This window comes from Bos mutus, chromosome 24 (genome assembly GCF_027580195.1).
Source record: "Bos mutus isolate GX-2022 chromosome 24, NWIPB_WYAK_1.1, whole genome shotgun sequence".
Classification (NCBI taxonomy): domain Eukaryota; kingdom Metazoa; phylum Chordata; class Mammalia; order Artiodactyla; family Bovidae; genus Bos; species Bos mutus.
Window position 1 is genome coordinate 33,830,863 of NC_091640.1, and position 14,757 is coordinate 33,845,619.

The 14,757-nt window shown below is 43.5% G+C and overlaps 1 long non-coding RNA gene across 2 annotated transcripts in view; it reads left to right on the plus strand.

Moving 5' to 3' along the window:
* The first annotated feature begins 1,474 nt into the window (after positions 1 to 1,474).
* Positions 1,475 to 14,757, plus strand: part of LOC138985403 (uncharacterized) — a 68,865-nt gene continuing 55,582 nt past the window's right edge. For both annotated transcript variants that reach the window (XR_011462455.1, XR_011462456.1), the window contains exon 1: positions 1,475 to 1,554. This is a non-coding gene — a long non-coding RNA (uncharacterized lncRNA). The remainder of the gene's footprint in view (positions 1,555 to 14,757) is intronic.

Sequence of the window (14,757 nt, forward strand, 5' to 3'; positions counted from 1 at the left end):
ACAAATGTGCCTGGCTTGGACATTCCTTGACTAAGGAAGGGCAGGTAGATGACAGATACTCTATGGAAATTTGAATTCATAGCACAGCTGCAGACTTCCCTTCTCTAAAGAAAAACCTGTTTTGGTCACTCACATTGACATATCTGGGCTTCCCTGGTGGCGCAGTGGTAAAGAATCTGCCTGTCAATGCAGGAGATGTAGAAGACCCGGGTTTGATCCCTGGCTTGGGAAGATCCCCTGGAGAAGGAAATGGCAACCCACTCCAGTATTCTTGCCTGGAAATTTCTATGGACAGAGGAGCCTAGCAGGCTATAGTTCATGGAGTGGCAAAGAGTCGGATATGACTGAACACGCGTGCGTGTTTTTGATGTATCTGCAAAGATGGTAGGAATAAAATTACTTCTGACACTGTAGTGTCCCCTCCCTTGGTTCTGGTTTAGAACCAACACAATGAGAGAAATGTTGAATGTCCAACCAAGTAACAATTCAAATGAATCCCACAAGAACAGGAAACCAAGTGGAAATCAAAATATAAGCTGTTTGCTAAAGTTGACATCAATAATCCCTGAAGTGAAAACAATGAAATTAGAATATTGTTTGGGTTTCCCTCCAACCTGATAACTGAACAAGAAATCAGCCTATTTTCATCATTTCCGGTTTAAGAGTTAATGAGGTGGAGAAAGTCCAACAGAAACTGGGCAGTGACGTTTGCCCCTTTGTCAATGACAAAATCATGGAGCAATTTCCTGGTCTGCAAAAACATCCCAATAAATCTCCCCTGTATACCATTAGGAAGAAGTTGTGTGGCGCTGGGTGGACTTCAGAAGGCTGCTAACCTTGGGCGGCTGGGCTGTTATCCCGCTCTTATTGCTCAGTGGAAAATTCAGCAGAATTGCTAAGTAACAGGAGACTAGGTTCAGGGCCATAAATCTGCGAGGGATGCTTGCCGACATCCCCGGTGCTTTGCAGAGTGAATTTACCAAGGTCACTCTTGCTGAGCTTCCTTTGAGTTGGAGGTTACAGCTTACTGTCAGGCCCAGAGCCAGGCTCTTAATCATCGAGGGAACCAGAAGGTGAGGGGTGGGGAGTCCGTGAATGGTACCTTGAGGCCTGGTCCCAGTGTCAAAGGGAGCCTGGGAAGAAGCCCCCTACAGAATGACAGCCCCTGGGGAGCCTTCCCACCATAGCTGAGAGCCTGCCCTGCACCTGCTGCTTTAGCTCTGTTACTCAGTCATCTGGGGACTTCCCCCGCCCATTTATTGAATCAGGTAGAAACTTCTGCCCACTGTCTTCAAAATCTTCTCATTATGCTTTAAACATCTGTACATATCTCCTAATCATTCTTGGATTTAGCCACAGCAGTCTTCACTATCTTCATTTGGGTTTCTCCCTTCTAAAGCTTAGTCACCCACTGATGAATGTCTGAGTTTCCTTCCTTTGAATTTGTTTTGGCGACAGAAATACCAAAGGGCAGGAGAGGTTGGCAGAGTGTAAAGGCGTATTTGGAGGCCCTTTGGAGGCAGCAGTGGGAGAGGGGAGGAGAGTCCAACCAAGGTAAGAAATCCAGCCAGCAGCAAGAGGGAGCTCAGTCTACCTGGGGAGGGAGGAAGGTGTCTTAGAACAGCAGCACAGCTGCAATGGAAAGGTGAGGGAGTCTGGGACTCCAGAGCCCTACATTTAATGTTTATAAATATGTGTTATTTCATTCGCTCCTCACTGAAGTGTTGCCAAATGGACAAGGCAGGCGTTAAGCATTTTTGAGGTGATAAACTGAGATTCTGAGCGATAATAAGACCTTGACCAGTAAGTCTGAACCTGTCTTACAATCATAAATTATGTTTATTTTATGCCAGGCGTGAGTAATTTCTTTGGTAAAGGCCCAGGTTAAAATATTTTAGGCCTTGCGGGCCACAGGGTCTCTGTCACAACCGCTCAACCCTGCTGTTGTAGCACAGAAGCCTCTGTAAACATCCATAGACAACACACAACATAATGCACGCAGCTGTGTTCCTGCTGAGCCTTATTAACAAAAACAGACAGGAGGTCAGATTTTGCCCATGGGCTGTAGTTGGCAGATCCTTGTTCTACGTCATAAAGTTGTAACTGACCATATGTCAAGGGTGAGGGTTCATAGACTACTAAACACTTTCTTAAGTCTGAATTCTCAAAATGCAGATAGTAAGTAATAGAGTATAAAGGAATATGACTTCACCTCAAGTGATTCAACAAGGAAAGAACCCGGGGAAGCTAGTCAATGGGCAGGTTACTGGATAGTGAGGCGACAGGAACTCAGGAGATGCCCACAGCAGATAGGGAAGGTGAGAGATGCCAACGAGCTGATTTTCTAGGTGCCTCTGCAGTGGGAGTGCCATGGGAACCTCGTGGTTCTCTCCTCAACTCTCTCCTGGGTATGCCTACATTTTCTACTCCAAGCACTTCTCCCAGAAGCTGTCACTCCCCTTTCTGATATGACACATATCCTGGAATTTGCTTCCTGGAGCCAAAATACAGGCTCTTCTCTGAGGTCAAAGCCAGATGCCTTGATGGGGAGAGGAGCTGGGTGACTTAATAGCAAAAGGTCTTTGCCTTTTGTCTACCCACTTCTGGCTCTAGTTGGGTGACCTTATTGTTTGGTGACTTTAAAAGTGGATAGATCCACTTGTCTGCCCACCTGACTGGCTAGATCTGCTAATAAGGCTAGGAGGGTACAAAGGAGAAACTCTCAGGCTAGAACTCACTCTTTGAATGTTGTACATTTCTGTTTATACTCAGAAAATGGACTTATTCTCAGGTGCCACGAGTCTCCAATTCCTTCCGTGGTCTTCAGTGTACATTTCCAGCCACATCCCATGCTCCCTGCTCCCTGCAGTTTCTGTCACCTAGCATGGCTCTCCTTTACTTCCATCCCTTCCTCTCCACTTGGCCAACCCTTGTCCCTCTTTAAGGTCCACCTCATGGCAGATTTGCTGCCTCCTTCACGGCACTTTCTCCCTTTAGCCCCTTACTGCCTGTACCTGTCGTTTAACATTTTATTTTAAGCTGCTTTATGATCCTCAGGGTTAATTAATTTTTCATGTGTATCTTGTTCTGCAATGAAAATTGAGCTACTTGGAGGCGTTGTCTGGGTTTGATCTGTGTCAACCAGCACACTGCTCTGCTTATAGTACAAACTCAGCAAACACCTGTCAGGTGGGATAAACCCACAGCTATGATCCTCTAACATGGACGGTCTCTTCGAGTTTCTCACGGCCTCTTGAGTGTCAGAACTCCTATTTAGCCAGCTCCTTTGAATTGTTGTTGTTCCTTTCTCTCTCAGAACGTGACACTAGTTCTCCCAAGCGTAGGTTGGAAGGCATGAGTGACAGCACATGAGAAATGACCCCGTGGAAACGTCGACCCTCACCTTGTCCAGGTCTAGTCAGTGTTCCGTGAAATCCATGAGAGCAGAGGCTGTGGGTCATCACTGGACCATTTCTCACCATCGTATTTCCTCCAGCTAGCAAGTGCCCGGCACATAGTAGATGCTTAATAATTATTGATGGAGTTAATAATTATTGGTTAAAGGAAAGAATGAAGGAGCGAATGTTATCTTGATCTGGTTTTGGGTCACTTTCTTGCCTTACGGGAAGGGAAGTGCTCATCATTCAGTCATGTCCGACTCTTTTTGCCACCCTGTGGACTGTAGCCCTCCAGGCTCCTCTGGAGGAGGATTTCCCAGGCAAGAATACGGTTGCCATTTCCTTCTCCAGGGGATCTTCCTGAGCCAGGGATTGAACTCATGTCTCCTACATTGTCAGGCAGGTTTTCTACCTGCTGAGCCATTGGGGAAGCCATGGGAATGGGACTGATTGTCACTGAGTGGGAGAGCTTAGCTGTCTTTCCTCTAAGAACAGCTCAGCCCTAAGTATTTTGCTCTCACATGAGGCCCATCAGACCACATGCAAGCAGAATGTTAGCTGGCAGATGCCAACCTACCAGATCCCCATGGACCAGATTAGCACTGTTCTTGAAGCTGGTAATGTACAGAGATCCAACAACTAAAGTGGCTTTCTGAGGCCACACCTCCTTATATAACCCACTAGAGCTTGCTTCGTACCTCACTGACACGTGCTCCTATGTTTATCCACTGCTGCTGTGTTCGATTCTCGTGTGCGACCCCACAGACGGCAGCCCACCAGGCTCCCCCGTCCCTGGGATTCTCCAGGCAAGAACACTGGAGTGGGTTGCCATTTCCTTCTCCAATGCAGGAAAGTGGAAAGTGAAAGCAAAGTCGCTCAGTCGTGTCCGACTCTTAGCAACCCCATGGACTGCAGCCTACCAGGCTCCTCCGCCCAGCGGATTTTCCAGGCAAGAGGACTGGAGTGGGGTGCCATTGCTTTCTCCATGTTTATCCACTAGAAGTTTGGAAATTCCTCCACAGAGTGGGTGGGTCACACATACAGTAAATGCTCAGGGGTGATGATTTGCTGTTTGACTATTAAGCAAAACTTGCTTTAAAGGCCCAAATAATATAGCAATATTATTAATGATAATATTAATTAATGGTAATTAATTAATTACCACTTAATGGTAAAATATTTCCTTTTCCTGAGTAACGCTTTCATACAAGTATTTTCCTCCTTGGGTCGTTATGTAACAATGTACTCAGAAAAAGGGTCAGCTGTATTGATTTAGTTGGCTCATGGATGCGTACATGAGCTTATCCGGTGGCTCAGACCGTGAAGAATCTGCCTGCCAAAGCAGAAGAAGCAAGAGATGTGGGTTCGATACCTGGGTCAGGAAGATCCCTGGAGAAGGGAATGGCAACCCATTCCTGAATTCTTGCCTGGAGAATTCAATGCGCAGAGGGGCCTGGCAGGCTATAGTCTATTAAGTGGCAGAGTCAGACAGGACTGAGCGAATGACATTTTCACTTTCACTTATGCATACTTACCACAAGGTGGCAGCATAGCAGCCCTTACTTGCTCATTAGGGTGACCTATCTCTCTCTCTCTCTTTTTTTTTTTTTTTTTTTGATGTATCTCTTTTAAACTGAGATAGTGAGAGTCCTCCCACCTTAAGTTTCCAAAACCTAAAAGTATATCCATATGACCTAGCTTTTAGTTAGGCAGATTTTATAATTAAACACATACTCTCATAAGTCCAAGTACTTGCACAAATATTCTCACATACACCCTCTCCCATATTCTCACATTCAAGTCTTTCCCATACTGAGAGGCTGGATATTCTGTATATTCCATCCAGCACTTAATCATGTGCAAATCATGTGTATCAATAATTATGCAACCTCTTGTGTAAGTAGGCAAAATCAATTAAATGAAACGTCTAAAGCAGTATACCAAGACTAATCCATTTCAGAGGTATTATTATTGTTATTACAAACAAGATGTGTCATGATTCTCGGCTGGAACAGGGATGGTTGCTATAGAAGGAAGGTCTGTATGAGGCTGGAGGAAAGGTGCATCGGGAAGCTGTCATCATCTTTTGGTTATAAATATCTACTGAGCACAAATTGTCCATTATTTCATTGTCTCAACAGTTGGTCCTTGCCATGTAAGAGCTTAGGATTCAATGTTATATGAATAACAGAGAAAAAAAAAAGCAGCGAGTAGGTGAAAAGGTAAGTACCATAACCATTATCTGAGAGCAAGGAGGGAAGCAAAGAAGAGAGAAGATAGTAGAAACAGCAGTATGAAATGGTCTGGTCAAAAGATCATGGGAATAATAAGAAGGAGACCCAGTCTTGTCTTGGCTCTGCCCTTCCCTGTTCTTGGCCACCTCAGTTTCCCCACGTGTAGAAGGAAGAATTGGGACTTGGGTCTGGGAAGCTTTACAGGAATTTGTTTTGTTGCTAACAGTTGATGTTAGCGATACACTTCAAAAAGAATTGTGTTGAAATAAGTTAGAGGATGCAAATTATTATTTTGCATCTCATCCTCTCCCTGTGCCCTTCAGAGAGTCACATGTATGTTAGCATATTGAAAGTCTGGAGTGAGGAAACTGGCTTAGCTTTGTCTAACCTGTCATTTCAAAGTTATTATAATTTAACCATTGAACACTTTTTTTCCCTTCACTGCACTCAAGACACAGCAGTTAACATCACATCGAATATTAATGATCTTTGATAAATAGTTTGGGAAGCAGTGACTTAGGAAGTCTTTTAAAACCTGTCCAGCTCTAGAATCTGAATCAGAAGCTCCAGAAGGGTGGAACCAAGTCTGACTTACTTACTCTTTAGCTCTACTGCTTGGTGTAAGTGACCAATAACATTTTCAAAATCAATGAAAGAATTGTGGCAAGATAGGTTTTTCCCTCTTTCTCCTAGAAAGCAAGGGCTATGTCCACCGCTCTTCTGAAGTTAGGGACATATCAAATTAGAGCAACTTCAGCTAGGGAAAGGAGACAAAGACTTCGTTTAGCATAAAAACACAGGGGGGAATTATTCTGTCTTTCTTGGTGATGTAAGTGTGATTGCCTTGAAGGTATTTGCCTCTAATTGGATTGGTTTTCCATTTCTTCCTCTGTTGTCGTGTGTGTGTGTATGTGTTAGTCACTCAGTCATATCCAACTCTTTGTGACCCCATGGACTGTAGTCCACCAGACTCCTCTGTCTTGGAATTCTCCAGGCAAGAATACTGGAGTGGGTTGCCGTGCCCTTCTCCAGGGGATCTTCCTAACCCAGGGGTTGAACCTGGATTTCCTGCATTAGCAGGCAGATTCTTTACTGCGAGTGGTAGTCTTACCTGGAACTATCTAGAAAAAAGTAAAATCAGATGGAAGGAAATGACTGACAACCCCATTCTGAAGATCACAGTGAAGAAAGGATTCCCAGGGTGGGGAAGAATTTTAAGAGACCTAGAGGCTCCCATAGTGGAAGATAAAAGAAGAGAGATTCTGGAGAAGGGAGAGCTCCCTAAAGGAGGATGACATGGTGACAGAGTGATTGCCCCCGGCAAATTAAAGAAGTTTGAGCAGCTGGTAGAATGAGCTGAATAAGACAGAGGAACTGCTCCACATGCTAATGAAATTCTGTGTGGGTTACGGTGGGTGTCCTGAGTCAGGAGTAAAGAACACAAATGTGGATTCTACCGGATTCTGAGTATGTGCGTGTTTGAAGTTAAACATTTCTCAGGGACTAGACCATTATGGTATTAAAGGCATAATAAGGGAAGGGACAAAGTGCTACAAAGCCAACTCTACTGATAGGAAAAGTACTATAGCGTGAGATTTCAGGCTGGACCCAACTAAAGACATCTGCTTCTTCCCGTGAACTCAGACACACTCTGGAAAGTGCCTGTTAAAATGCATTTTGTGGCCAGAGGAGAAATAATCCATTGATCCAGTAGTGATCATATTCACTACATTTGCTACTACTTTTGCTAGGAAGCAAAAGAGTCCTCGGTAAATTCTGTTGGGGAAAGAAAAGCTGTGAGGAGGAGGCAGTGCTGCAGGGTTGTACTGTCGAGGTCCTGGGAGTCAGGAGTCAAGGTTCAAAGGTTGGGGGGGGACTCCAAATATAAGACGTGGGAGACATCAAAATTATGTTTCATCTACTTTTACAGTTTTGTTCAGAGCAGACATAAAAAAAGATGATGTCAGGTAGAAAACAAAAGGTCTTAGAAGGCAGCCCAGGCCTCCCCATTTCTGCTTTGTATCAAATGTCCTGACCTTATTAAGTAACTTTCTTCTAATAATAAAGTATCAATGTTTGTAATGATTAAATATTTATACACATGTTTATATATTTATGTTAATTGTCCATACAAATAACAATTACTATTTTAAAAAGCTTTTTTTGATGTGTACCATTTTAAAGTCTTTACTGAATTTATTATAGTATTGATTCTGTTTTATGTGTTGTTTTTTTGGCCATGAGGCATGTAGGATCTTAGCGCCCTGACCAGGGATGGAACCCGCATCTCTTGCACTGGAAGTGAAGTCTTAACCACTGGACCACCAGGGAAGTCACTATAATTACTTTTTAAAGTTAATTAAATCAAATTCAAGGTTTAAGGTTATTCTTGTAGTTCTTCATTACTTCCTCACTTTTATTCCACCATGCTTTTTTAATAAGGAGAAAAAGGAACAGGGTAGCAATCGGCACTCTGGAATTGCATATAACTTATGCTGTTGGCATTGCTTAGTTGCTAAGTCATGTCTGACTCTTTGTGACCCCATGGACTGCAGCATGCCAGGCTTCCCTGTCCTTCCCTACCTCTGGGAGTTTGCTCAAACTTATGTCCAGTGAGTTGATGATACCATTCAACCATCTCATCCTCTGTCATCCCCTTCTCTTGCCCTCAATCTTTTCCAGCATCAGGGTCTTTTCCAGTGAGTCAGCTCTTCAAATCAGGTGGCCAAAATATTGGAGCTTCAGCTTCGCATCAGTTTTTCTAATGAATATTCAGGATTGATTTCCTTTAGGATTGACTGGTTTGATCTCCTTGCAGTCTAAGGGGCTCTCAAGAGTCTTCTCCAGCACCACAATTCAAAAGCATCAATTCTTTGGCATTCAGCCTACTTTATGATCCAACTCTCCTATCTGTACATGACCTACTATAGCATGTAATAGCTTGTAGCTTGTACTATTTCCATCAAAAGCTAGTGGACTCTGTCTAGTAATGATCTAGATTAGTAAATGTAGTGATAGACAAATCTATAGCTTACTTCCTTCTCAGTTATTTTGAGTTTTGTTACCACTTGTGTGCTCTATGGAGATAAGTCATGTACGTGAATGTCACTTAGCACCCAGTACCTGTAATACTGCAAGAAGGTTGACACTGTAAATCAAGTTCATCTTTCTAGCTGTGAAGACAGAAGATCGAATGGGAAGAATCCCTGACTGCACAGCAGTTTCAAGAAAGTTTTTGCCAGGCTGGCAGGGTTGGGGTGGGGTTGTAAAGCCCAAGGTACCTATTAGAGGGGTCCTGACTCTCACAGGAACAGGCCGGCACTAGTTCCCTGCTTCTTGGCCATCGACTGGGAGCAGCCTGCTGGAAGCGTGGTCTAGGTTTGACCGTGGCAGTGGGTCCAAGTGTCAATCAGTAAGCTATTCTCTCTGCAGCAGGAGAGCTGAGCCAGACACTTTCCTGTGTTCACACCATATACACTTATGCATATAAAAACGTACAGGAATTCCCTGGTGGTCCAATGGTTAGGACTCAGCACTTTCAATGGCATGGTCACTGGTTCGATCCCTGGTTGGGGGACTAGGATCCTGCAAGCCACAAAGAGCGGGTCAAAAATACCAACAAAAAAATCACAGATGTGTGTGTCAACTGTGGTCCATTCCTGGGGTCCCCTGTTGCCATATCCCTTGCCAAATTCTCACATTGAGATGCTTTCAGTCACCATTTAGGGTTTTCCCACCAGACTTGGTCCTGGGCTGTGGATTCTCTGGGGAAAAAGCAAGCCCCTGATGTGCTGGTTCTGTTGGGATTTTTAGGACAAGGGTCTGGTTTCCCCAGTGTGCGGAAAGGGGAGAAGGGCTGAGAGAGCACGCTGGAGTCCTGGATTAGAGGGAGGGATTTGGTAGACTCAGAGTCATGTTGGGAGAGAGTTGTGGTTGGAAGGGGCAGATGGAGCATTTGCCAGAATCAGGCCACCAACAGTCACAGAGGGTGGGCTTGTCCTTCCAGATGGAATATGGGCAAACGGAGATGGGGATGTCAGTCCATCTATCTTGATCCCTGCCAGGCACCCTTACACAACCAGGGGGCTCTCCTTTGGTGACCACTCTGTCACCAAAGAACTCCTCAGCTGCCAGCTCATATCCAAAACTCCTTTAGCTGCCATAAAGCCTTTTATTCCACAATTAGAAAAGTTTTAAAGCAGTCCTCTAGTTTACTACACTACAGTCAGTTGCCTCAGAGCTAGGTGGGTCTGTCCCTCTTTAGACCTGAAGTTATTTGGGTGTAGAAACTGTGTCTTTTTCTCATTGGTTTCCAGCACCTACAAAATGGCACAAAATTGATACCCAATAAGTTTTCTGTTGAATTGAATGGCACCAAATAGACGCAGATACTTCTGGGAGAAGTACCATAGCAACCAAGATGGAATCACACCAGAGTGGATAAATACCTGGGTGTGTAACACGGTGAATTCAAGTCTCAACTGTAGGACCTTCCACCTCTAAGACTGTGGATGGATGCTTTACCCTCTCTGAATGGTCATTTCCTTCTTATAAAATGAAGCCAAAGCTCCTTTCCCTAATAAACTCAGTATTCCTATGAGTATTAAATGATAAAGGACTTTGAAATGTAAAATTAATGGATAAAGTTACATTACTTTTTGTTTGTTTGTTTTGGGGAGTACTTGTGCTCAGCTGCATTCAACTCTTGTGACCCTATGGACTGTAGCCCATCAGGCTCCTCTGTCCATGGAATTCTCCAGGCAAGAGTACTGGAATGGGTTGCCATTTCCTACTCCAGGGATCTTCCAGACGCAGGGATTGAACCCACGTCTGCTGGGTCTCCTGAATTGGCAGGCAGGCTCTTTACCGGCTGAGCAACGAGGGAAGCCTGGGCAGGGGGAGTACTTAGGACTTAGTTCAAAGGTAGCCGGTGCTTGGAGCCAGGAGAGCACATGGAGAGAGTGGTTTTAAGGATACTCAAGTCCTCCTGGGGACCGAGGCATTTTAGGCCTTGCAACACTGTAATTGCCAGTTGCAGGAAATTCTAGATTAAAAAAAAAAGTAACTTTATTATACAAAGCATGAAGTAATCCATGGCTCACATCTTAATAGGCAGTTTCCCTGGTAGCTTTTATGCTTTTTATAAACAGGAATGAATGCTATTGACTCAATATACTTGCTTTAATAATAAATCCTATAAACAACATAGCCGCCCTTTATTGCTGGAGAATGGTGTTTGACTGAAGTAACCTACTGTTGTTTGGCTCTTTATAGTTTACAAAGTGTTTTAATGTACATTACCATTTCTATTCCTCACAATTACTCTGAAAAAGGAACAGTTTTCATGACATTAGTACTTCGTAGATGTTAAAGGAATTTGATAAGAAAAAAATCAGATGGTGGTTAAAAGTTTGAGATCAGATAGACCTGGTTTAATCCAGGGTTTTGCAACATGCTAACTGTATGACCTTGGAAAATAAATAACTTATCTCAGGCCCAGTTTCTTTTTCTGCAAAATGGAGGCTTAACTATAACGCAGATATTTTTGAGGTAAGCACAATAGCTTCCCATTCAGATTTCAGAGGACAAAGGATCTTGATTTGGGGATGAGCGTCAAGGACTTTCCCAAGTAGCGGTGCTGACATTAGATTAGCTGACATTAGATGAGGCATGTGAAGTTCTTAGCACAGAGACTGTCACATACTAAGCACTCAATAAATATTCAATATTAGCTTTACAAATAGCTTACAAAGTGTTTCACATACTTCACCCACTCCTCCCAATAACCTCATAGAGCTTCTCTTCACAAATGAAGAAACTAACACTCAGGGAGCTTATCATTTGCCCCGGTCACATACCAGTCCAGTGTCACAGCCGGATCTTACACCCAGCTCAGCTAGTTCTCTAGCTGTGACCACTGTGTGTCCCAGTCACAGAAGCTCGTCATCAGCTGTAGTTATTTTTAAGAAAGTAGACCATGGGGGAAGGGTATCAAGCAGTATGATGAGCCTACTAAAGAACGAGAAGATCCTTTGCAAAGGATGAGTAAAGGTAAATGGAGAAGACTCTAGTTTCTATCATCTCTTTTCTTCAGCTTCCATGAGCAGATCTATGATCTGAGAGTATTACTAAGACTTTTATAAATTCCTTCAACCCAGGTACTTGATCATTTGTGGCACATATGAGAATTTAGAGAAAATGAATCCTTTTGGTCAGTTGATATTTTGAGCAGCATTTAATTACATTTCTTTTCTGTCATAGAAGTTTTTTTATTACTAAAAATTTTAAAAACGACATAGAAAACCTCTAAGACAGGTAACAATATAAGTGATGTTCTTTTCTGGACCCAAGCTCTATTATCGTCTCAATGTCTTTGAGCATTCCTTTCCTTTTTCGACTGTGTGCAATTCTATCCTGGTTTGAAATCCAGCTTTACACTTTTGGGAGGTGTTTTTGTATAGCAGTGACTGGGAGATTATCTTTGTTGGTTCGGGTGGAGTTTTAAGGGTCACGTTAACATAATGATATGTGCAGATATCCAGGGCAAGTTAACTCAGGTGTGGGAGACTCACAGTGCATCCCGAACACAGGGAGAGGAGGCTGCCATGAAGAGAGGAGCTGTGGAAGGGGCTTCCCTGTGAGTGTGGCTCAGGGTCCCTGGGAAAGACAGGTCACGTTGTTCCCACGTGGGGTGACAACATGGTGAGGGGAAACACCATGAACCCCGACTACTAAGTAAGATTGGGAAGGTGAGGTGAACAGAAAGAACATGAGGACAAAGAAGCTGTAGAATTTGCTTTGACTCCCTAAAGAGAAAAAGATGTGCGATAAGCCTTTAAGTCAAGGAACTCCTTAGCAGACAATCAGATAAGACTTACTGTTAGAGAGGACAAGAAGGTAGGAAAAGAAGGTCATCCACTGTCCCACTCACCTCATCATTCATTCCTTCCTTCTCGTGCCCAGAAAGAATGTTTAAATACCTGCTCTAGACGCAACCTGTCCCCAGGTGGTTCTTTTTAGGAGGAAATGATGACACAGTCCCCATCCGTAGAGAAGGTATAACAAACCTGCTCAGGGATTGGAGAGCATGTAGACAGCAATAAACCTGGTGTCATTTTTGCTGAGGAGCCATAAAGTCAAAAGAAGGATGACAGTCAGGGGAGGGTAAACTTCAAATATGCTTGCAGTTTGCCTAAGGTGTCTGTGTGTGGAACTTTCATAAGTTTAATGCTCAGGAAAATGCCTGGTCCACAGCCCTGGGGAGGGAGTCTCACGTTAGTGTCCCTCAGTGATGTCCTTCAGTTGATTGGGTTTTGCCCTTGCCTGGGCTCCGTGGTGATTTGTGACCTACTAAATCCTATGTGTAGACAGTTCTGGCAAACCTAAATTCACTACAGGAAGAATCCTCATTCCTGAAAAGGCCTGCTCATGATGACTTAATGGACACAGCAGTAGCAGGAGGCCAGAAGTCGTTAGGATGCTTGGACTATGGTGCTAAGAGCTCAGAACTTTGAGGGCCATTTGGAGCTCCCCATATTTCACTTCAGCAAGAGGTGCTTACCTACGTTTTGCCTGAAAGGTCCTTTGTCAGCATTAGCTTGTGGTGTGGAGAAGTCCATACACTTGGAACCGTGTATTGTTCAACTCAACAGACACCTGATGGATTGAATAGAGGCCGAACAGAAGGGCTTCCAGCTGTCTTCTCCTCTCCAATGACTTTCTGTGCCTCAAACCGAATACTTGAGTTGACATCATGCCCAGGTTTAACTGTTAGCCATATATTTTCTAGATAAGTGACATTAGCTCCCCTTTTGGATTTCAAAGACAGAAAAGGATCTTGAATTCAGGATGAGGCCCTGAGGACCTTCTTAAGTAGTGCTGACAGGTCTCCGGATGAGTTAAGGGTATTCCTGATATTAGGGGCTGAGCAGTCTAGCCTCACAAGTGTGTGCACTCACTACCAAATCTTACGAGGCCTTTTGGTAACGATAATATTTTGTTATGTTTTTAAGATGTCTTCTTGGGTGGCCAGAATATTAGCCATCAGCCTGGGCCTGTATAATTACAAACTCCAAGGCTTTCATGTTAAAACAGAAATCAAAGTCAAAACAGGATCTATTTCCTATAGTCCCATTCCCTTCTTCAGTCTCCTGCTTACCTATTTCCATTGCACTCAGTCACTAGTGCTACTTAAATCATGAAGACCAGTGAGATTTGAAGGCCACTGAGATCTGTGCCCACCTATATTCTGTATTTTGGCACGAGCGATTCCAGGAGCTTATGTTAGATTCGGATCTCCTTATAATTAGGCCACTGTCTCTATGTCTGCAAGGCTTTTTACAGGATTTAGGGGAAAAAAAGGAATGAGTATGCTATGAAGATTATTCAGCTCCCTTCACCACTCACATGCAAGTCCCCACCTAGTGACCAAATGATTTGCAAGTGAGCTATGAAGAGACCTGCCCTGTTAGAGGTTTGAAAGTATGTATAAGGATATTTTGCAAGAGCAGCAGAACAGAAACAAGTTCAAAAGGACAGAGGAAACACGCTCCAAATCTGTGGCAAACAAGATTTCGCTGAAATTTACAGGATTCCTTGGATATGTCTTTGATTCATGCACTGATTTCCCAACACTTTGAAACTATTTCAAGTCCTGTTTAAAGAAACAAAAACTTTTTTTCTGGAATAAAAAGTAAATTATTCTACTTTTATAGACAAACTGAAAAATGACTATTGCTTAAGTTTGTTTTCTTAAGTCGAGTGCTTCTTTTTTCTTTTAGTTGTGGGGGGGGAGGATGATTAAAAGAAACTACATCTTTTTCTTTCTCTTTTTCTTTCTCTGCCACCTCCCACGCCCTTTTATTTTAACTGAAAATGGAAAACATACTTTGTGATTTAGCCAAAGGAAGTTAGGGACGAGTCTTTGGGGAGAGGAAGCAGTGCAACCGGTTACCATGTTAATCTTCCGTTATAGAGGTCGGGCTGGGAGCCAGATTTGCTGCTTATAGCAGATGAACAGAATGGGAATGGTTAAAAAAAAATCCCCCCAATTCTCAGATCTGTTTCTATAGGCCAGCTTAATATGTTTTCTAGCATCGTCCTTCTCCTTCACACATATTAAATAC